The sequence below is a fragment of the Nicotiana sylvestris genome, chromosome 2, assembly GCF_000393655.2.
Source record: "Nicotiana sylvestris chromosome 2, ASM39365v2, whole genome shotgun sequence".
Lineage (NCBI taxonomy): Eukaryota > Viridiplantae > Streptophyta > Magnoliopsida > Solanales > Solanaceae > Nicotiana > Nicotiana sylvestris.
This window is the reverse complement of record NC_091058.1, coordinates 123,987,280-124,011,623: the sequence shown is the minus strand read 5'-3', so window position 1 is coordinate 124,011,623 and position 24,344 is coordinate 123,987,280. Positions and strand designations below refer to the sequence as shown.

General features: G+C 37.5%; 1 long non-coding RNA gene across 1 annotated transcript; it reads left to right on the top strand.

Annotated features, from left to right (window-relative positions):
- Window positions 1–15,414: 15,414 nt before the first annotated feature.
- LOC138886386 (uncharacterized) lies at window positions 15,415–18,455 on the top strand. The gene is made up of 2 exons (XR_011405099.1): window positions 15,415–15,612; window positions 18,195–18,455. It is a non-coding gene; the product is annotated as an uncharacterized lncRNA (long non-coding RNA).
- The last annotated feature ends 5,889 nt before the right edge of the window (window positions 18,456–24,344 follow it).

Here is a 24,344-nt window from a genome sequence, read left to right as displayed (position 1 = left end):
TGGTACGCGAACTATATAGTTCGCGCGATAGTTCGCGCATTTCAGTTACACCCGGCAGAAAGGTGTGCGAACTTTCGCGCGTTAGTTCGCGAAGAAAGTTTTTTTTTATTTACTTTTTTTTATTATTTTCTTTTTTTACCTTAGCATCTGCCCTTGTTCACCTGCATTTATTAGTACAAAAAAATTATATATTCACAAATACCACAATCGTTGGGTTGCCTCCCAACCAGTGCCTTGTTTTACGTTGCGGCACGACACCATATTGCATTATACATCAGTTAAATCTACTGAGGTTTTGTGACGTTGAATGTCACCGCCCCAATAGTGTTTAATTCGTTGACCATTTACCAAGAACGTGCCTGTTGAATTAATGTTTCGCAATTCAACTATTCCATGAGGAGTTACACTTACTACGCCTGCCCAACGGGACTTAAGCTTTCCAGGAAAAAGCTTTAACCTTGAGTTGAACAAGAGAACTTCTTGACCCGACTCAAACTCACGATGTTGGATGTGTTTGTCGTGCCACTTCTTGGTCTTTTCTTTACATAACTTGCCATTTTCATAAGCATGCAACCGAAACTCATCAAGTTCATTGAGTTGTAGCAGTCTTTTTTCTCCAACTAAGTCCATATTCATATTTAGCTTTTTGATTGCCCAATAAGCTTTATGTTCTATCTCAACAGGCAAATGACATGCTTTTCCATAAACCAACCTGTATGGAGAAGTACCTATTGGAGTCTTGTATGCAGTTCGGTAAGCCCACAATGCATCTTCTAATTTACCGGACCAATCTTTCCTATTTGCGCTCACAGTTTTCTCCAAAATCTATTTTACCTCCCTGTTTGACACTTCAACTTGACCACTCGTTTGAGGGTGATATGCAGTAGCAACCTTGTATCTTACACCATATTTTGCTAGAACATTTTTCAACAATTTGTTGCAAAAGTGTGTTTCTCCATCACTTATCAACACCCTTGGAGTTCCAAAGCGTGTGAAAATGTGTTTCTTCACAAAACTTACCACTACCTTCGCATCATTAGTAGGTAGAGCAATGGCCTCAACCCACTTAGACACATAATCCACTGCAACCAAAATATATCTGTGCCCATTAGAATACGGAAATGGTCCCATGAAATCTATTCCCCAGACATCAAAGAGCTCTACTGCCAAAATATTTTGTAAAGGCATCTCGTGCTTCTTCGTGATCGTTCCGGTTCTTTGGCACCTGTCACAATTTTTAACAAAAACATGTGCATCTTTAAATAATTTTGGCCACTAAAAACTTGATTGAAAAACCTTTTGTGCAGTTCTGGCTCCACCAGGATGACCTCCATAAAGAGAGGAATGACAGTCATGCAATATTGCATTTATCTCCTCCTCAGGGACATACCTTCTTACCAATTGATATGCGCATTGCTTGTATAGAAAAGGCTCGTCCCACATGTAGAATCTCACATCATGTAAGAACCTTCTTCTATGGTCAGTTGTGAATTCTGGTGGAGTCACCCCACTTGCAATGAAATTCACATAATCAGCATACCACGGGGTTTCATCCGAAGTGATGTCTAGCAAATTTTCGTCAGGGAATGTTTCTTTGATTGATTCTCCTTCAGTGACATGGCCTCTATTTTCCAGCCTGGATAAATGATCTGCAACCTGATTCTCTGTTCCCTTTCGATCTCGAATCTCCAAATCAAATTCCTGCAAAAGAAGAACCCATCGAATTAACCTTGGCTTGGCATCTTTCTTTGCAAATAAATACCTTATAGCTGAGTGATCTGTGTAAACTATGACTTTTGTCCCCACTAGATAGGATCTAAACTTATCAAATGCCCATACTACTGCGAGCAACTCTTTTTCAGTAACAGTGGAATTCATTTGAGATGAATTAAGAGTTCTACTCGCATAGTGAATGGAACAAAATATTTTCTCCTTCCGCTGCCCCAAAACAGCTCCAATGGCTATATCACTTGCATCACACATTAATTCAAATGGAAGTTTCCAATCTGGAGAAATGATAATCGGTGCAGTAACTAATCTTCGTTTCAGCTCATGAAATGCTTTCAGACAAGCATCATCAAACTTGAAAGATGTATCTTTCTCAAGAAGCCTGCACAAAGGAGATGAGATTTTTGAAAAGTCCTTGATGAAACGACGGTAAAAACCCGCATGGCCTAAGAAACTGCGAATGCCTCTAACTGATGTTGGTGGAGGTAATTTTTCAATTGCTTCCACCTTTGCTTTATCCACCTGCAATCCATTCTTGGACACTTTATGCCCTAAGACTATGCCTTCACGTACCATGAAATGGCATTTTTCCCAATTTAGTACCAAATTTGTTTCTTCACACCTAGCAAGGACTTTATCAAGATTCATTAAACATTCATCAAAAGAACATCCAAATACAGAAAAATCATCCATAAATACTTCCACAAATCTTTCAACCATATCAGTGAAAATAGCCATCATACACCTTTGAAAAGTCGCAGGTGCATTGCAAAGACCAAATGGCATTCTTTTAAATGCATATGTCCCATAGGGACATGTAAATGTGGTCTTTTCTTGTTCTTCTAGGGCTATAATAATTTGATTATATCCCGAGTAGCCATCCAAAAAACAGTAGTATTCCTGCCTGGCTAACCTATCAAGTATTTGGTCAATAAAAGGAAGGGGAAAATGGTCTTTTCAGGTGGCATTATTCAATTTTCTATAATCTATACAAATCCTCCACCCAGTAACAGTTCTAATGGGAATCAAATCATTATTTTCATTTGTCACTACGGTCATTTCTCCTTTCTTTGGAACACATTGGACTAGACTTACCTATTTGCTATCAGATATTGGAAATACAATACCTGCATCAAGACATTTAATCACTTCTTTTCTTACCACCTCTTTCATGTTCAGATTTAGACGGCGGCGTTGTTCTATGCTTGGCTTGTGCCCTTCCTCCATGAGAATTTTATGCATGCAAAAAGCTGGACTAATACCTCTTATGTCGGACATTGTCCACCCAATTGCTCTTTTATGCTCACATAGTACTCTTAACAATTTCTCCTCCTACAATTCAGACAAGTCAGCAGAAATAATAAAATGTAACGTTTCAGAACTACCCAAATAAGCATAATGAAGATGAGAAGGTAAAGGCTTTAATTCCAATTTGGGAGCTTCTTCAACTGAGGGCTTCAGAGGAGGACCATCTGGCCTGTTCAAAGGTTCAAAGGGATTAAAACCTTTTATATATTCACATGTTGCATTCAAAGTATGTTTCATCTCCTCAACCTCATCATTAATCTCCAAACTTTCAAACAACAAAATTGCTTTTTTCTAAAGAATCCTACAAATATACACTTGAGGTAACAAGTTGTTCATCAATCTCCATGATAAATATCATAGACAATTCTTCATACTGCCGAGGAAGTTGAATTGCTTTATATACATTAAAAACAGCTTCCTCGTTGTCAACTCTCATGATCATTTTTCCTTCTCTTACTTTAATGATAGCATCACCTGTAGCCAAGGGAGGTCTTCCCAATATAATAGGAACTTTTTCATCGGCCTGAAAATCCAAGATAATGAAATCAGCCGGGAAAATAAATTTCCCAATTTTCAGTAGCACATCCTCTATCACCCCTTCCGGGTAAGCTATGGACCTGTCTGCTAGTTGCAACATCACTGTTGTGGGTTTTGGAGCTCCCAAACTCAATTGTTTGTACAAAGACAATGGCATAAAATTTATGCTTGCTCCCAAATCACAAAGTGCATGGCCTACATCAACATTTCCTATTCTCACAGGGATAGTAAAGCTGCCAGGGTCCTTAAGCTTTTGAGGAAGCTTATTTTGGACCTTTGAAGTGCACTCTTCAGTAAGTGCAACTGTTTCAAATTCAGTCAGTCTCCTGTTGTTAGACACAATGTCTTTTATGCATTTGGCATATTTTGGAATATCACGAATCGCATCTACCAACGGAATATTCAATTGAATCTGACTCTACATAGAGAGAAATTTGTTGAACATGCGATCGTCATTCTTTTTCTGCAGCCTTTGTGGAAATGGTGTTGGTGGTCTTGGAATATTTACAGGTGCTGGAATTGAACCTGCTGCATTGGTTGTGATGGTCCCATTGTCATTCTGGTCATTTGATTTGCCAACTTTGCTAAATTTGCTCTCATGGCGGAAATGTCATCCAGTTCAAGTAACCCTGCTTTCTGTTTCATTGCTCTTCTTGGTTCTCCTTCACCTTGCCAATTATGATCATTAGCAGTAAAGTTATTCAGCAGAAGTTGTATTTCACTGTATGATTTTGCCATGCAACTACCTCCACAAGCTAAATCAAGATTCATTTTGGAAGTTTCATCTAATCCATCAACAAAAGTATGGCCCAATACTTCATCAGTTTGGCAATGATGAGGACAATCCCGAAGTAGTTTCTTGTATCTTTCCCAAGCTTGGCGAAGAGTTTCACCATCCCGTTGTTGAAACCCAAGAATCTGACTCTGCAAAAACTTTGTCTTTTTGGTGGGGAAAAACTTGATTAGGAATTTCTTTGCTAAATCATCCCAATTGTGGATTGAATTAGATGGCTCTTTTTGCAACCATTCTCTAGCATCCCCCAATAATGAAAGAATGTGCCTTTGTGGGTTTTCATGAGATAGACCAACATATTGCCCAGTGGACTGTATCAGCTGCACGATGTACTATTTAAGCTCAAAGTGGCCGGTTATTTCAGGCTTCACAATGGCCTGAGTCATATTAGCAAGGTTTGGCCTTGCTGCTTCTATCACCGCACGTTCTTGATTACTTGCCATCATTGTTGGCTGTGGTTGAACTTGAATGTCCAACTCTCTTTCTGTTTTGTTTCTAGCTTCCCACTCCTTCCTTGTTCTATGAATTGTTCGTTCAATTTCAAGATCAAAAGGGAAGAGGTTGTTTGTGCTTCTACTCCTCCACATTCAAGAGAAGAGCCTGCGCAACACAAACAAAGTAGATGGAAAATTTAAGTTTTTATTAACAGCTAATAAAATCTTAAAACAGTCAAGTAGCTAATTTCAATTCCCCGGCAACGGCGCCAAAAACTTGTTGCGACCAAAACACTCACGCAAGTGTACGCGATCGACAAGTAATATAGTAGTAAGTAGAGTATCGTTCCCACGAGGAATTGTGATCAACTTCTCGACTGATGAAGACTCAAACAATTATCAATTCAAGCTAAATTATCACAAAATATATAAAGAACCAATTTACAATGTACCTAGTAATTAAACAATAATTCAATACAAAATTACTACACCAATTTCACAATATTTTTATAAAAATTTGGGTAAAGATATTCCAGGGTCATGGACTTGCTAGAGATCATGCTACTATTTTAGCTTAAGATTGATTTATTGAATTATCCGGATTATTGATTATAGGGTTAATAATATTCATAAGAATCTTTCGAGTTCTTATGCATCTATTCAAGTTAAATTAATACTTATATGTCTATAGTATTAATATTAGCAAGAATGCATTTACAACTCCTATTTTTCAACCAAACAAGGCAATTAAGTATATGTTTATCTTAATTGCGAATTCTTCACCCGATGCCCGAGATTCAAAACTTGTTCTATTTGATTCTATATGCAACCAAGAATTTCCTTTTTCAGGTTTAATTCAAGATCGTAAATAATATTTCACTATTAGCTACGCAGTAAAATAATTAGAAGCAGAATCAAATAAACAACCCATAACAATAAATTCAAGATCTTCAATCTAAGCTTCAAACAACAAGATCATCTAACATCCATGACCCAAGAATACTAGAGTATTTAGCTACTCATAATTATACAAAAATCAACAATAAAAGTTTTAAACATAGTATTAACAAACAACAAGAAGGAAGTTTGAAAGAACTCTTTAAACTCTTGATCCAAAATGATATTTTTCCTTCTCTTTCTTAGCTCCAAGTTTGATCTTCAATGGCTTTTCTCTCAAGGATGAATAGAATTTTTGCACTTACTCCCCTCAAAATCTGATCTACCTAATAATGGAGCTCTTGCTTTATGTAAGTTGAGTGGGATTAAGAAGGAATTACAATTTTACTCCTAAATAAAGTATCTCCGGATAGGACACGCGCGAACTATCGCGCGAAGTTTGAAAGTTCGCGCGATAGTTCGCGCGCTTCTCTTGGCTTCCAGGCAGAAACATTCGCGAACTATTGCGCGAAGTTTGGAACTTCGCGCAGTAGTTCGCGCGCTTCAGTAGCTCGATTTTGTCCATTTTTTCGTCTCGTCCTTGCGCACACTCGACTCCTAGGGGTTGTTCTTGCTCATAAATCATTCCAATCTCATCTTGAAAGCATCATTTAGGCTCCTCATCCTGCAATATATACAGATCACAATTAGAGCCTATTTTTCATCAATTAACCATAATATGTCATCGGAATATAATCAAGCGGAAGCATAAACAATAGCTAAATCACCTAGATTTCGCCTATTATCACTTATATATGCATATATATGCTATTTTGAAGGTATTTATGTTTATTTAAAATATATATAGGGAAAAATTGGGTATCAACACTTCTGCGATTCCGTAGGTGCGTTTCAAATTCCGCTTCTGCAGGAAACCTCCAACTGCCCCAGTTCGCTTCTGTGCCGCCCAGACCGCATCTGCAATCTCGCAGGTGCAGAAATTCCTTCGCACTTGTGGCCTCTGACCCCTTCACTCCTAGACGCTTTTGTGGTTCTCTTCCTCGCTTCTGCGGGGCCACTTCTGTGGTGAAGCCTCCGTAGGAGCGGTTACACCAACAACCAGACACCCTTCAGCTCCGCCTTTAAGTCTCAATCGATCCGATAACCATACGGAATCCACCCGAGGCCCCCGGGACCTCGTCCAATCATACCAACCAGTCCCAATACATATTACGGACTTGCTCGAGGCCTCAAATCACATCAAACAACATTAAAATCATGAATAGCTCTCCAATTCAAGCTAAATGAACTTTAGGATTCCAAACTTCTACATTCGATGCCGAAACCTATCAAATCACGTCCGATTGACCTCAAATTTTGCACACAAGTCATATTTGATATTACGGACCTACCCCAACTTCCGGAATTGGATTCTGACCCCGATATCAAAAAGTTCACTTCTGGTCAAATTCCTCAAAAACCTTCAAATTTCTATCTTTAGCCAATTGACTCCAAAATGACCCACGGACCTCCGAATTCACTTCTGATCGCGCTTCCAACACCAGAATCACCATGCGGATCTACTCCCCGACTCGGAATCCCAAACGGACATCGATAACACTAAAATTCACTACAACCCAAACTTATGAAATTCTTCCAAAACTACTAACTTCCATAATAGGTGCTGAAACATTTCTTGGTCTTCCAAAACCCGATACGGACATACGCCCAAGTCCGTAATCATCATACCAACCTGTTGGGACCTTCAAATCCCAATTTCGAGGTTGTTTACTCAAAATTCCAATCTTAGTCACTTCTACCAACTTAAAAATTCCGAAATGAGAATTCTCTTTTCAAATCAACTCCGAACTTCCCGAAATTCAATTCCGACTATGCGTACAAGTCATAATACCTGGAGTGAAGCTGCTCATGGACTCAAACTGCTGAAGGATGTGCTAGAGCTCAAAAGACCGGTCGGGTCGTTACATTAATTGTTCAAAAGAATAGGGAGAAGTGGAGAAATAGAAACAGTAAATCTAAACCAATTTCTTTTTTAATTTCTATCTTATTAAAGAGAAATCATTTTCTTTCATCTAAATACTTTATTATTAATAATCATTATTGAAACATATAAATTTAGTGTAAAACGTGAAAAACTCAAAGATACATAAGTAGGGTATTAAATGTTCATTCCTAAATACTAGGAGAAGGGAATGGATAGAAGTCCTATATTAGGGTGATAATTAAATGTCTATTTTAATAACTAAATGACTATTTTATTTAGTGTGAAATTAGTTTTTAAAAGGTAAAAAAATGAACGATACTTTACTAAAGATCATCGTGCTTTTAATTTAGTATATAGATAAATAGGCAGAGAGACTAAATTCAGACACCTCTCTACAATCTTGGATTTTTGGCTTAGCTATTGAGCACTGAACATGGAAAAGTCAGTCCACATTCTCGTTCTTGGTCGATGGTTCTCTTCTCAAGAAGGCTTTGGATATTGATAGTTGGGTAAGGATTTGCTCCAGTACTGTTTGCTCCATTATTCTTCAATATACCCCTAGATTTACAACATATGTCCTGCTTAAAAATCAATAGACACAGTTTTCTTAGTTAAAAAATATTTTAACCATGGTTACGTTAAGGGATCAGTAGGAAATGATTCATTCTTTTATCTTAACCTCCCAACATTCCTCTCTCATTGTTGTAATGCTCGCATGATTTATTCGGCAGATGCTGATATATTAGTTGTTCTTCTTGTTAGATGGAGTAGTTCTTTGTTTAAATATATATTACTTGTCTTGATTGTATTATTGAAAAGATCAAGTAATGGGTTTAATATTGACAATTATTTTATCAATTTTCCAGGTCAATATTCATATCTCTCAACTAAGCATGTGGTGGCACCAATTTCCTTCTCTAAATCAAATAGAATTTCGTACATTCAAATTCAGTCGATGGTGCTCTTTAGAGACGAATCATTAATAGCAGAAATTAAGGCATCAAGATAAGGTCATCATTTGTCACTTGCCACTATTTTTTTCAGTCTTGAGCTTTTGGATAATAAGAGGTAAAAGAGGGAAATAGCGAACCTGGTCTCAAGAGGGCCAAAGAGAACCATGGTTAAAATATTTTTTAACTAAAAGAAGTTTGTCCATTGATTTTTAAGCAGGACATATATCATAAATCTAGGACTATATTGAAGGATAATGGAGCAAACATCACTGGAGCTAATCCCAACCGTTGATAGTTTTTACCCTCGAACTGCTATTTTATGCCCAATAATATTCTTTCATCTGCTAATTAATACTACTATTTATGTCCTAAAATTAATTTTCGCAAAGTCAACACCAAAAAATGATTACAAAGTCGATTCCTGTTTGAGATTGCAAAGCTAATTTAGTGGATAAAATGTTCTACGGTGTTTACCCTTAAATTGAGTAATAATTGAATGCATACGCAATTTAAAGGATATGTGATCTATCCCCCACTAGTGAGATTTGACTGGGTTGTTGTTTATGTTATTGTTGTTTATGTTGTTGTTGTTGTTGTTGTGATCTAATTTTAACACGAATGATCTAAGAATAGTAAATAATTGAATTAAAGGAAAACAAAACGATCAAACGAAACGATGCGATGGATGATTAGGTCTAGCTTTACGATGGATGTTGGAAATCAGTTCCGATCCAGCCCTCGGGACGGGCTCAGTTGCAACTCAATAAACAAGTAGCTAAAGAACACTTTAAACAATAGTTAGAGAACAAAAATTAACTTTATTACTTTGGTATGTGTGCCAACATTGGTCCTCAAAATAAAAAGGTTCTCCCCTTTATATAGTAGGGGAGTTTAAAATTTTAGTACAAGTCTAAGTAAGGTAAAAATCTTTCTCTTCCAATAAACGTTGATATGTAGTTGATATCGGGCGAGATTTGCGCCGCAATCCGGTTAAGGACGGATATTTTGGCCCCTCGATTGTCCTGTCTAACCGTCTTTCCCTTAGCCCTGGTTCTTCAATATGCTTGAGCTCAATGTTTGGCTGTGTTCGGTTCCGAGTGCACCATTCATCCTCCCCGAGTTCTGGTCCGTAGAAGCCTTCAAGTTTACCTAAGGTCATATCGGGTCGTGCAGTCCTCACGTTTCCTTACTGAAAAACGGGGGTAACTTTTATCCCCGATTTTACACGCACATATACGACTTTACAATAAAAATTTATATAAGCTAGTTAAGTTCTTAATAGTTAAGAATCAATATTATCAAAAAAATGTAAAATATAGAAGCTACATAAATTGAGAAAGAAGTATTTTTTGGTTTTCGACCAGGTATTTGATATTCTATTGGAGCCTTGACTAATCTGGATTGGTATCTAAATGTCTTACAGTGGGAGTAAAGTGCTTCCTAACAAAGCAACTTCATACCCCAAAACTTGTACTTGATACATGTGATTAATAATAACAGCTTGTTTGGTCAAGCTTATGTTTTGGCAAAAAGTGCTTTTTTAGTCAAAAGTATTTTTTTGCCAAAATTAAGGTGTTTGGCCAAGCTTTTTGAAGGAAAAAATTGCTTTTGAGTAGAAGCAAAAGCAGTTTTGGAGAAGCATAAAAAGTAGTTTCTCTCCAAAAGCACTTTTTTGAAAAACACTTTTGAGAAAAATACACTTAAAAGCACTTTTTAAAAGCTTGGATAAACACTTATTGTTGCTCAAAATTGCTTGTCAAATTAATTAACCAAACACAAACTACTTCTCATAAAAAGTACTTTTTTGAAAAGCGCTTTTGACAAAAGCGTTTTTCAAAAAAGCAGATTTTAGAAGCTTGGTCAAACATGCTATAACAAAGTATTTATCCCTGGATCACAATCTTTGATGGTGAGACATAAGAGTTACCTAAAATGGAAGATTTTACTTTTGTTGGGTTTTTATCTAATTAAATAAGAGGTGTGAATGGGAAATGGAGAAGGGAAACGAAAAATTTGAAGTGTTCTTTTACTAAGGCACTTTGTCACTCATCGGAAAATGAAAAGGAAATTCTTGTGTTTATATATAGAAATACATCTTCTAGGTCTTAAAGAGTTGAGAAGAAGTGATGTCTCGCGCCGTCGTTGTCGCTCGACTCGGATTCGAACATGTATCTTGGCATATGTTGAAACTTAGATTTCCCGAAAATCTGAAAACTCTTTTTCTTTTTCTTTTAAGCAAATCTACTAGGCGATGTGCCTAGGGCTAGTTTTTATATACATAGAAACTCAAAAAATAAAATACATTTTCAAGAGGTCTTAAGAGGTGAAAGAAATAAAATTTGACGATTATATAATTCCTATTACCAATGTTGAGCAATGAACTCACCACTGGTATCACAAAATGCATACTAAAAAAGCTAAAGATATAAGTTATAAAAACTAGCCATTGATTGCAAAAATTGCCCAGTTCCATATCGATTTTTGTCCTGCTCTGTTGTTTGCCAAAATAGTCCATATCGTCTTGCACCGTTAGCACTGTCCCTATGATGGCAATGTGAAGTTCCCTTCCTTGCTCCTGTGATGTCATTATTTGTGCCAATCCAATCCAGTAGTCCATAGTATATTCCAAGCAACCATTTCATATGTACCAATAATCCACATGTTTCAGGATTTTGTCGCAGTGCACTGCCCAGAAATGTTCACGTACCATGATTTTTCACTCATTTTTGTATGACTTCCTTGTATATTTTGTTGAGTTCCTAGCATGAATTCCATCCTGAGTTATCCTACTATTATGTTGCATTGAGATATAAATCCAGTGTAGTTCCAGAATATCCAAACAATGCTGCCAAAGTTGCCATATCAGTTGCCCGGTCCAGAATTGTTCCACTATGTTGTATTTGAGCCCAATTTCATGTGCATTTCTTGTGTCTGTTGCTGAGATCTTTGCACGATTTAATCTCTGGATTATTAGAGTGAAGTACTGCATTGAGATTTTATTACCTAATGCATCCAATGTTCCCTCTTTGCCTGCAAAAAAACCAAGTGATATGGTAATTCGATCAAAATTCTAGGTTGCATTTTCTTGCACTTGTCCTGTTTGTGGCAGCAATCGTGTGATCTCCAGCAAAATTCCTTGTTAACCAATGAGCAGCACCATTCCTGGGATGTAGAACTAATGGGTTGCATTGGTATTTTACTACTTAATGCATCCATTGTTCCCACATTTGAATGTCAACATACCAGTTCAGTCATATTTTCCTCGATCAAAACACTGGCAGTATGTTCCTTGGTTCCATGCTTGTGCCTACTATTAGTACTCCTTCAAGGAAATGAGCATCTAATGCTAATACCATCCTATGAATTTGTAATCAATAGTAAGGCATGGACACAGTAACCTTTCCTGCAAAAAAGAAATCAAAGATAGTATAAAAAAAGATCACCATAGCCTTCTCCCAAGGGAGTTGAATATGATGATATGCAGAACCATATCCCTCCTCTGATTTTTCCATTGTGTAGTAGCTTTGCATGAGGCTTGAGCATATTTTCCATGTTGTTCTGCACAAAGATTTGCCTGGCTCCCTGTATTTTCTACCGAAGTAACTGAGTGCATTGGATTTTTAATCCCCAACACACTCCAATATTCTGTATCTACAAACCCATACTGCCCAATTCTCTTAAACTTTCTGGGCAGCTTTGCCTTGTCTTTTTTAATTGGAATATCCCCATTATGTAGCTCACACTTAAAACTACTAAAGTTCACTCTAAATTGTGAGCTATCATTGTGTGTTGTATTGAGAATTAGCCTTCTATATATAGAGTTTGTGTTGACAATCCTCCTCCCATCTATGTTTGTTCCTAGCCTCGATTCCCTTCCATTGGACTGAGTACAAAGTACTAATACCACCAACTGAAAGTTCCTCAACGGATAGGGTATAGAGACAGTCTTCTGCAAAAAAGAAAGCATTGTTAGTGTAAAAAAGCTTTATCATGCTCTCCTCCTTCAGGATTCGAACATGATAATTGGCTATGTGAACTCCAGTACTTTCTTTCCCCTTAGCAGCTCTTTCTCCTTCACCTCCTACTTCATTGTAACTTTCACTCTTAAATATGGACATTGCATTTTATCTTCATTCACAACCCTTCTGCCTTGTGAGTCCAGATGCCAAAATTCATGGCACTCAATAGTGCCAACATCGAGTGCATAATTTGCAAGGTGATCAGCCAATTTATTCCCTTCTCTATATATGTGTGACACCCTGAAGTTACACCCTTTTATCAGCTCCATTATCTCCTCCACATGCTCTACTATACACCAAGGTGGCTTCCATGATCCCTCAATTATATTCTTCAATAACATAGAATCTGTTTGAAGCCATATATGTGAGTAATTGTGTGATCTACAAAGCCTTGGTGTCTCTACAATTGCTATTGCCTCTGCTTCTGTATTTGATACTTCATTTATCTCCTTTCTAATAGCATATCTCAGATCGCCAAATTCATTCCTCACAGAAAAGTCAATTGCACTCCTATCAGGATTCCTTCTTGATGCTCCATCTGTATTAACCTTAATCCACCCCTCCAATGGAAATTCCCATATAACTTTCTCAAACTTAAGTAGTGGAGTATAGTTTTCCATCATAGTTAACAAATCCTGCTATTTGTGAGGAACATTTAGGCCAGGTTTTATGATTTGAACAAGTTGTTGCAAAGCAGTGGAAACCTGATATATACCCTGCTGATGGACACTGTCTCACCATATTTGAGGCTATTCCTTCTGTTCCATTTTTTCCACACTATACACGAACGCAAAGCTTGCATTATAGGTTTAAGTCGTGGGATTACCTGAGCAGTCATTCACCTTGTAGTAGCTTGGTGCAGTGATATTCCTTCCATTGATATTCCAGCCCTCGATAAGAAATATCTCCAAACTATATGAGCAGCAGATGATGTGAAAAACAGATGCACTAAAGATTCCTCCTTAGGTTCAGCACAACACCAACACATAGATGGCATGAAATACCCCAACCTTCTCATGAAATTATCAAGAGGTAGTTTAGCTTTCCACACCTTCCACATGAAGAAAGATATTTTAAATGGTAGACCTTTCACACATATCATCCTACAGGCTATCCTAGGTTCATCTCTCCTTCTTAAGTATTCCTAGGCTGATTTTACTATAAAATGACCTCGAGGCTCAAGCATCCAATAGGGTACATCAAAAATATTCCCTATAACTGGAGGCCTAATCTTCTCAACAATATGAAGTGCAAATTCCTCAGGAAGAATTACCAATAACCTGTCCACATTCCAACCCCCATCTTCCAGTACATCATACACATTGTGTATGTCTTCATCAATCTCAAACTCAGGAGGAACTAGGAAGTATAAAGCTCCAGACCTGTCCAGTTGTCAAACCAAAAAAGGGAGGATCCTATTTTTGGATGCTAAGTTATCTAATGCTCAATAATGTCCCTACATTCTAACATTTTCCTCCATATATGTGATCCATTCCTCCTCCATGGAACAATTGCTGAATTAAGCTTTTTGCAGTACTTTTGGCAATGAAAGAACTCCATAGGTTTGGTTTTGTTCGATAATTCCACCACAGCTTGCAGAACAGTGCTTTAGACACATCGCGCAAAGATCTGAAGCCTATTCCACCTTCCTCATATGGCATACACAAAGTGTTACATGATACCCAATGTCTACTGCTATCTCTAATAGAACTACTCCAGAAAAATTGAGTAAACAACTTATAGAGTTTTGTAGACATGTAATTTTTGACCCTCCCCGAGATTTTACACATTTTAGCGTTTAAATATTTAGTTTAGGTCCAATATTGTTATTTTAATTAGTTTTGATTCTTTTACTTTATTTTATCACAAAAATAAAAATTACAAAAATATTTTTCTTTTATTTAGCTAATTGATATTTTATCTAGTTACTTTTAGTTTATCTACCTTACATAAAATTCGAAAATAGAAAAATAGTTTCACTTTGTTTTCAAGGATATTAGTTTTTTTGTAGTAGTATTATTTTAATCTTGCGATGATTTTAATCTAATCCTATTTTTATTTTTAGCATGATATTTGAAAACACGAAAATAGTTTCATCTTTTGTTTTCTTTATTTATTTCTGTTTGGTTTAGGTTACTAGTATTTTTATTGTTATATTATGATTTTTAACCTTCTTTCTTACCTTTTATTATAATCTTTGAAAAAATAATACCAAAAAAATAGTTTTAGCTTATAGGATTGATTTGCATTTTGTAGATAAATTTTAGAGGGAAGTACCTAATATTTTTTATATAATATATTTAGATTTATTGAGTCTAGTTTTGAATTGATTTTTTAGAGCCCATTTTTCGGATGTTCTTGGGCCCAAATTTGGGTAGCCCACCCCTCACCCTTCATTCTAATATATAGAAGAGCCCTTCTTCTAACCTAAAAACCCTAAGAGCCAGCCATTGTCAACTAACCCACCTCGTCGCTCTCTTAGGTTGAAGAATAAGCCTCCAAATAGTTACAATGAACGTAGGATTCCCAACAATGAGAAGATATCAACAAAGGATTTGGAGATTAACATAGCAGAAGGTGAAATCCCAAGAAACCACCACCGAGTTCCACCCTAAGACCAGCGATAAGGTCGTTGTTTTGCCGCAAATCGTTGAGGAAAATCGGTAACATTTCTCCTCTGACATACTCTAGCCCGGTGTCCAATATCTCCGTCACCGGCATACTTTCGTTCTTAAGATTTAGTTCAAGGCTGCCATCTATTGGGTTTCTAGATTTCGTTGGGATTTCGGCAAGGTGTGAGTTCTTCGGTAAGGTTTGTTTAGTCCGTCAGGTGGTCCGTTCTTGATTTTCAATCCGTTGCGCTCGTCGTTCCCGGTCTCTGTTCGCATCTAACTGGTGTTGTACGCTGGATTTTGAGATTTGCCTATTAATCTAAATTGAAATGAAGTTCCGATTGAAGGTCCCTTTCTCTTCGCTTATCCTATTTGATTTCAATTTGTGCTTTCTTACTTCTATTATCTATCTGTTTTGTTTTGATTGCTTCGTCGTTATTTTGTTGCACGAGTAATCCAAGATTTACTGTATTAGCTAAAATAAAGAGGCGAACATCGTATTTTCTGTTATTTACCATTTAACTCGTTGGATTGCTTCAAATGGTTGGTTGACTACTATTCAGTTAATTCCATGTATATGATGGATAGTTAATAAAGATATAACACCAAGTTCATTAATTAAAGAAGGATAAAGAAATGGACACTAGTTGGGTCGTGGGAATGGATTTGGATGAGATAGGAATTTGGTTAATTGGAAATTAAATGGGTTTGAGCTTTGGTTACAGCCTACACATGTGAATTGGATCTAATATTAACTTGACTTTTATTTCATCATTTTGATCGATAGGAGCATGATTAGGCCGATCATATTTGGATATGCAATTTTAGGATTTTTTTACTTTTTTTTAAAGGGAAGATGTCGTTCCCTTTAGTTCATTTGCAGGGGAAATGCCCCGTAGACTTTGTATATATTTACCAGGGTATGCCCTGTAGTATTTGTATTTGGAGATCGAAAGTAGAACTTGTAGTATTTTTATTTTTATTTTATTAGGTAGGGACGACCTCGAGCCTCTTGTGTGTTTATGTTTATTTTCTGTGTTATTTTTTACCTCAATTTGAATATTTTAAAAGCCAACTAGATAGAGTATGCAACCGTGACTTTCACGGAATTCGGGGAATGTCTGACACCTTCTCTCCGAGTCAAATGAACCCCATTATCTAGAATCTCTAGTGCAGACTTAGTTTTGGAGTCCAAAGTATTTTAAAAGAAAAAATTATTTCTAGAAAAATGGTGACCTGACACACCGAAATCAAATGTCAGGTGGTGACTTTGAAAAGTCCTTTTGAACATAATTTTTTGTCACTTTCTAATTGAAAACTCTTTTGAGCTTTACAAATCACTTTTATTTTTTTAAAATGGGTTAGTAAAGTTAAAAAAGGGGTGTGGCAGCTCTGGCGACTCTGCTGGGAGTTGCAGGTTCGAGTTGATACTTGATCTTGTTGGATTTTAAGATATTCGGTTGAGGTGTTTGTTTTCTTTATTTGCTTTGTTTGTTTAGTTTGTTTGTCGTATTTCGTGTTTTGTTGGTTATTTATTTATCGCTTTTCCTTAAGTGTCTACCGCTTTATAACTGTCATCATTTGCATAACCATGGGTCTTCTTTCTACAACAAGTCTCGTAGTTTGGTCGCGTACACGAACTCTTTGTTGAGTCACCTTTATTTTAGGACGGGGCCATCAGACGTATGGAGTGGGTGGAAAGCTTGAACAGCCACCATCGACCATACGCTCCCCCGAATTGCCTTGTTAGTGAACCCTTAGGTCAGCCTTTAGGTCATTCTTATGTGCATCATACCATTTTTACATAGCAGGGCACGGTCTTAGGTACTGTGTTCCTTTGTAGGAAGTCTGTCCAAATTGTGTCAAATGGTCCTATCGGCCCAAAAGGACATTCAATCATCCTATGTGCTAAATGTTACATCTTTGAGGGTAAAAAGGTCATTTGGCGGCCCAATAATGGTTGAGGGCATATGAAAAGAAAAGAGGGTGAAATATAAAAATGAAGCAAGTATGGTCCAGTTATATTTTCCTTTCACAATTATCTTCAAGAAAAAGACAAACAATACAAAAAAAAAATCCAAAAAGATTTTACACTTTCCCTTCATTTTCCAAAAAAAAAAAAGAAAAAAAAGGAAATCCAAAGATATTTTACATGTCTCATAATTTTTCAAAAAAGACAGAAAAATAATATATTTTCTCTAAATTAGTGGTTTTTGTTAAATTCTCTCTCGTATCCAATCTTCCCGAACTACGCATACTTGATCATCGTCTTTTGGGGAGGGATACATAGGCAGCCCAATAGGGTCCGGTCTTCCTAGTGAGTCTTAGGTTCTTGGCTTCGAGGGTCGTAACCAAATCTTGCATGTTTAGCCACATTTAGCCACATCGGCCTTTTTTGCAATATAGGGCTATTCTCTCAAAATAGTTTGTTATCCGATGTATTAGAGCTCTGTGTCTACAACAAGGTATCATCTCAGTTTTAAGGTCCATTCCTATTGAATTACAAGTCTAGCCCCTTTTGGCCACATCGGCTATTCCTACAAAATGGGGTCATTTTTGCGAATGTGGTTCATCGACCCATGTCTCAGAATCCTGAGTATTCAACTAAGTGTCCCACTACCTTAAAGTTCGTCCTTTTTGAGTTTGCATCTTTAACCACTTCCGGCCATATCGGTCGTTTTTGCAAAATCGGATCATTTCTGCAAATTAATTTTGGGCCATGATTATTGGGATTTTGAATCCATATAAGCCTTAGTAAGGCATTTTCCATGTCTTAGAGGTCAATCTTGTTGAGTTTACACTTCTAGCCACACTTACCCACATAGATCATTTTGCAAAAATAGCTCAATCATGCCTTGCATGTGTCCAATAGGAGGTTCCATAGTGTCTTAAGTCACTAACTTTATTTGGTCTTATTTTTCTCATTCAGGTATGGATCCATGTACCATATCTCAAGCATGATAAATACCCCAGGACCACTACATTCAGGAGTTGCTTAAGGAGCCTTTTTATGTTATGAGTATGTTTTTATGTTTGTCTTCCACTTTGTAGTCTTGTCCAGAAGTATTGCATCTTTTAGCTGATGTTAGAGTCTATCATAGTCTAGTTTAGTTTGTCGAGTCTTTTGTTATCGTACTTACTATTTTGTATTTGAAAATTAAAAAATAGTTATAAATAAAAAATCCAAAAAGATTTTGTTTTTAGTTTATTTTATTCATTACTTTTTCAGAACTACGTTTGATCTGATTCATGAGGGAGATGATATGTAGGCAACCTACATAGAGTTCGATCGAATCATTTAATTTTTTAAAAAAAGTTGTGGGATGTAAGAAAAGTGCGATAATCAGAAAGAAAAGAGAAGGAAGGAAATGAAAAACCAAGGGAAAAATGAAAATGAAGAGAAAAAGGGGCAAGGGAAGTAACATTGGGATGATGCCAAGATGACCTTCGTACCCTCGAAGTCATTTTAGAACTGATAATTGTGGCTAGGTGCATTGCATATAATATGATACTATTTGCTATTAAATGCCCAAACGCTAATGTGATGACTTCATTTTGTTCCTCTTTGTTATCTTCATTATAGCAAAAGGGTGGTTGATTTGTGGCTCTTAAAGTGGTAACTCCTTCTCTACAACATAAAGTCGAAAGGCAATGGCAGATGACAGCGGAGTTGAGTTGGTTGATACTGGTACCCCGAAAGCAATTGGTTGAGGAGTTAGATGTTAAGACAACACATGGCGAACATGTATCAGGCTTGGATGGCTGGGAAGGCCCCACCCCCGCCACCACCTAGCTTCCTAGATGCTACCTCACCCAAGCTCTGATCATAGTGTCAGATGATCCACCATACTCTCCAGATTTTCTCGCTTATCACAACGTTCCCAACCTCCCTAGTAGCACCATCATTCGTCCTCCAACTACCTTTCAAAAAATAGCCCTCCTGTCATATCCACTACCTCCACGATCACAACTCCTCAACAACCTCTCCTCAGATCCAACAGTCAACACCAGTTCAAATCTTATGATGCCCAATATTACCCTCCAATGTTGTCCTACTAGGTCCCGGACTCATGTAATCATATCTCTCAGAATGAGCCTCATGTTGAAAATGAAAAGTTCACAAAGAAAGAAGAGCGAGATGAGATTTCTAAAAAGCTAAAAGATATAGAACAATCACTAAAGAACATGCAAGGGATGAGAAATCAGATTAACATGTCTTACAATGACTTGTGTATGTTCCCTGATATTTATCTGCCTGTGAGATTTAAAGTGACAAAGTTTAACTTATATGATGAACGTGGAGATCCAGTAGCCCATCTGAGGGGTTATTGTAGTGAAATGAGAAGTGTTGGCGGGAAAGATGAATTGTTGATCGCGTATTAGTGAGAGCTTGAGTGGGCCAGCCTTGGAATGGTATACTCGCGAAGATGTCAATAAGTGGCATGCATGGATTACATGGCTCAAGATTTTATTCGACACTTTCAGTACAATCTAGACATTATCCCAGACCGCTCCTCCCTATCTAAGATGGAAAAGAAACCCGAGGAAAGTTTTAGGGAATTTGGGCTTAGATGGAGGGAACAAGCTGCTCGGGTCAGTCCCCCGATTGGTGAAGAAGAAATGGTTGAGCTTTTCCTACAAGCCTAGGGACATACCTACTTCAGTCATTTGATCCCGGACTTGGGTAAACCTTTCAATGATGTGATAAAATGGGGGAGATGGTAGAAGAAAGAATCAAGTCGGGCAAAATCATGAGCTACTCTGCATTGAAAGATACTACAAAAAATATTCAGAACATCTCAGTGAGTTGGGGTGGAAGAAAGAGAAATAGAAAAGATGTTGTTGAGTCCCGCCAACGACAAGATCCGGTGGGCGTTCCTGCTCAATGCTTTTAGCCTTAATATCGACCCCATGAATATTCCATACTCTAGATAATCTTCCCCAATGTTACTTCTCTCTACAGAATCCCCAAAATCAGACCTCACCTTCTCAGCACTCTGCACCGCCATATGGTCCATATTTACAAGACCTGCAATGGCCTACAACAGCTCCACAAATTTCTTATCCACCTCTACAAGCATATCATCCACCTGCCCGCAAAAGGTTCCAACTGAGGCCAGAGTACAAAATGAAAAGGCAACAGCAAAAGGAAAAGACTTTCCCTCCTATTGGAGAATCATATGCAGTTTGTTTCAAAGGTTGAGGCAATTGGACATGTTAAATCCGATTCAGATAAAAATGTTGAACCTCCTTCCAAAGAACCTCCTTCCAAAGAAACTGAGTCAGATAGTTTGGGAAGAAAAGAGGACTACAAGAATTTGTTACAAGAGAGCGTGTCCCAGACAATTTGAAGTGATAAACTTTGTGTTCAAGTGCATCTCAAGTTACAAGATAAAGCAAGGGAGTTTGCTCCAACCTAGCGGAGCACATCCATTGTCAAGAAGAAATCACCCAACAAGAGCTCTGTACTTGACAAGTAACTAAAGAAAGGTGGAAGGCATATATGTGTCATCACTATCGATGCTGCAAAAGAAATGTTATGCATGATCTTCATTTTTCATCCTTGTGTTGTATGTGTTGTACTTGGCATCTTCAGAGATTAGGAGGCCCTCTTTCAGCTATCCAAATACTTTATACCAGTCGGTACCCCTTTTGAGCCTATGCTAATTTCCTTGGCCTCACCTTTTTTGGAATCAAGTTAGAGTTATTAGAAAAATATATCAACAAATCATGTCCCTATAAGGTTTGTTTTAGAAAGTTCATTCCAAAAAAAGAGAGAAAAAGAAAAAAAAATAGCAGCAACAAAGGGTAGTCTTGTGAACTACGTTCGACCTGATTTTTGTCACCACAAGATACGTAGGCAGCCTTACGGTTGGGTCGCACCAAATAAAATATTTCATAATCCCACGAAGTAAAGAGTGGGGTTATTTTTCTTATAAATTCCATCTAAAAAAGAGAGAAGAGAGAATCAAATTCTCTTGTTTTAGAAATTGGGGCAAAGTATTAAAATGAATTCCAAAAGTTGTAAATAAATTAACCTTGTTATCTTAGTTATTTTGAGTCTTTATGATATCTTTTCTTTCTAACCCTGTCCAAAAGCCACATTATTGTCCAAAAAAGATCTCTCTGATAATCTTTGAGAGTGTCGAGCTAGACATGCTAGGAGCATATGATTTTTTTATCGTGGTTAATGCCTTGTCATCTGCAGAATCATAGGAAATAAGAAGAAAAGAACAAAATGAGAGAGTTTTATCGGTGAAAACCTTCACATGCACCATAAGGCGATAGGGAGTTGAGAGAAAGAACAAAATGAGAGAGACTTGATGGTAAAAACCCTTCGGGCACAACAAGTTGAATAAGGATCATGAATCAGATAGGATAATTGGAGCATTGAAGCCCAATTTCACGGATCAGAGGTATAACAAGAGTTGAACATTAGACTTGCTGGACAGACTAGGCAACTTAACCCAAAATGCATGTCACGATCATTAGAGTTGGTATCCACATCTGATAAGTTTCTGCTTGGTGATTTTCTTGTTAGATGTCATCTCTTTCCATTATCCTTTTAACTCTGTTCATCGTACTTTGTTTAAGTCCTCTTGAGTCTATTTTGTCAGAACAAGTAAGAAATGACTTCAAAATCTGCTACCAGCTTTTCAATTGCACAAAGCGGAGTTTGGCTAGCACGTCAAAGTGGCATAAGTCAGGAAAGAGTAGTATGCGCACTGAGTGGGTGGAAATTGACGTGCTTTGGGATTCATGTGAAATACAAAAGTTCGGTATATGTCAATTCATGAGCAAAATGCAACAGATAGAGGGTATTGGGTTTGAACGGATTAGAGGTATTTTCTATGATAAGGGTGACAGAGAAAGTGGTTAGTCAATAAACAAGCAAGGTCTTTTAAGTTGAAATCAAAGTTATCATGGCAAGTGAAGGAGCAATCACCCTCAAAGTCAAGGCCACAAACCAACCACCATGTTTAAACTCACAAGTTTTCTTTGTTTGAAACAGGGACGAAGACTATGTCCAAATCAAAGCTTGGAAGCTTGAATTTTTCAAGTGTCGTGCCCAAATTTTGTCAGCACAAAGGCTGTTTGAGAAGGTTTTTACTTGCTAGGCATTCCCCTAGTTGAGAAGGTTTTTACCTCCAGCACATTCCCCTAGTTGAGATGACCATTACTTCCTAGGCATTCTACCTAGTTGAGAAGAACTGTACCTCCTTGGCATTCTCCCTAGTTAGAAGAGTTTTTAGGTTTTCTTAAGTTCAGGGGTCCTACCTACAGAATAGGGTTAATTTTAGTTTCCTTAAATTATTAATCTTTAGCATTCCTTAAGTTCAGGGGCTCTGTCTGGAAAATATGGTCAATTTTAGTTTTCTTAAATTGTTAATCTTTAGTTTTTCTAAAGTTCAGGGGTCCCGCCTAGAGAATATGGTCAATTTTTAGTTTAATCAAGCTTTGTTTATATTTTCCTTAAGCTCAATCTCACATGAGACATCCTAGTTGAGTCTTTAATTTTACTTTCATCATTGCATCTTTCCTCAATAGCATAGTTTATTTATAGTATTGCTAATTGTGAGCACGTGATTTTTGCTTCACGAAAACTACTCCAATAGAAAACGAAATATAAAACAAATTGCCTTTGGGTACAATTTTGAGAATTTTGCGTGACATTTTAGATAATTATTTTTGTCTCTGAATGTTTACCTTGTTTTAATTAATTGAAAAATACCAAAATACATGTTGCATGCGTATTTAGGATTTAATAATGCATTTTTGAATTAATTAAACCATATCTTATTTTAAAGAATGAAAATCACAAAAAATATGAATTTTTGGTAGCTTTGTCATTTTTATTGTTTAATTGTGTGATTTTATTTTAATCAATATTTGATCTTGTGTGTCCTGGTTTTACAATTTAATTTAGGAATTTTGGTTTTTAGGAATTAAAAGAAAATGAAAGAAAAAAAAGAAAAGAGTGAAAAATTGGACCAAATAGGAACTGGGCCATTTTATTTTGGCCAAAAATCAGGCCCAAACAGATGCCCAGACCGGTCCAAATCTCACAGACGTTCGAACGACGACGTTTGGTCACTCTTAATCAAGGTCGTTGGATTAAGTTGATCCAACGGCTGAGATTCAATCTCCCTTACCCGTTCCCAAACTCGACCCGTTACCCGGATCTAGCCAACCCCCCCACTTAAACCAAACGTCACAGTTTCCTTTAAGTGAATTGATCCAGGCCGTTGATCGTGCTTGATCCAACGGCCAAGATTAAACCACCACTTCCGTATATAACCCTAATCCCTTACCCCACGCCCAAAACCAAACCCCCCTCACCCCTGTTCAGTCATCTCTCTCAGAGACGACCCCTCGAGACCCTAGAGCCGCCACCCCACACTTTCGCCTGAAACCCGACGGCAACGATGCCCTTGGCCATGAAACTAACACCCCTAGAGCACCTAACCACCCTCTCCACGAATCCCTTATCCGTTTTGCTCGAATCAGCCTCTAGCTTCTCGAATCTTCAACCGAAGATTCGAGCAAAACTTGAAACTACCTCAACCAGCCCCAAACTCACACCACGGCACCCCCTAACCACCCTCGTTACGGATTCGTTAACCGTTTGCCTCGAATCAACCTCCAGCTTCTTGAATCTTCAATTGAAGATTCGAGCAGAACCTAAACCTACCCCAACCGGCCCCAAACTCATACTAGACATCTCGCCAACCTCCCTCGTCACCAAACCACCGTTGGTTTGGTTCGAATCAGACCACAACCGTCCGAACCCCAAATCAAACCCCCAAGAACCCTAGAAAACCAAAGGTTGAAGTCTGTCCAAATTAAAGGATGATTTGGGGGTCTAATCGACCTTAGTCGAAGTGTTCTCAGTTGAGAACACTCGATTAAGGTCCGTTCGACCTCAAAAAGTCCGAGCCAGAGTCCAGGTTAGGGTCATCCAGTTTTCCGAAGTTCTTGAGGTATTTTTTCTTTCCTGTTTGTTCCATTTTTGTGTTTGTTTATATCTGTTTATCTGTTTAGTGTAGTTTTATTGATTTTTCAATTTTTTGTCGATTGA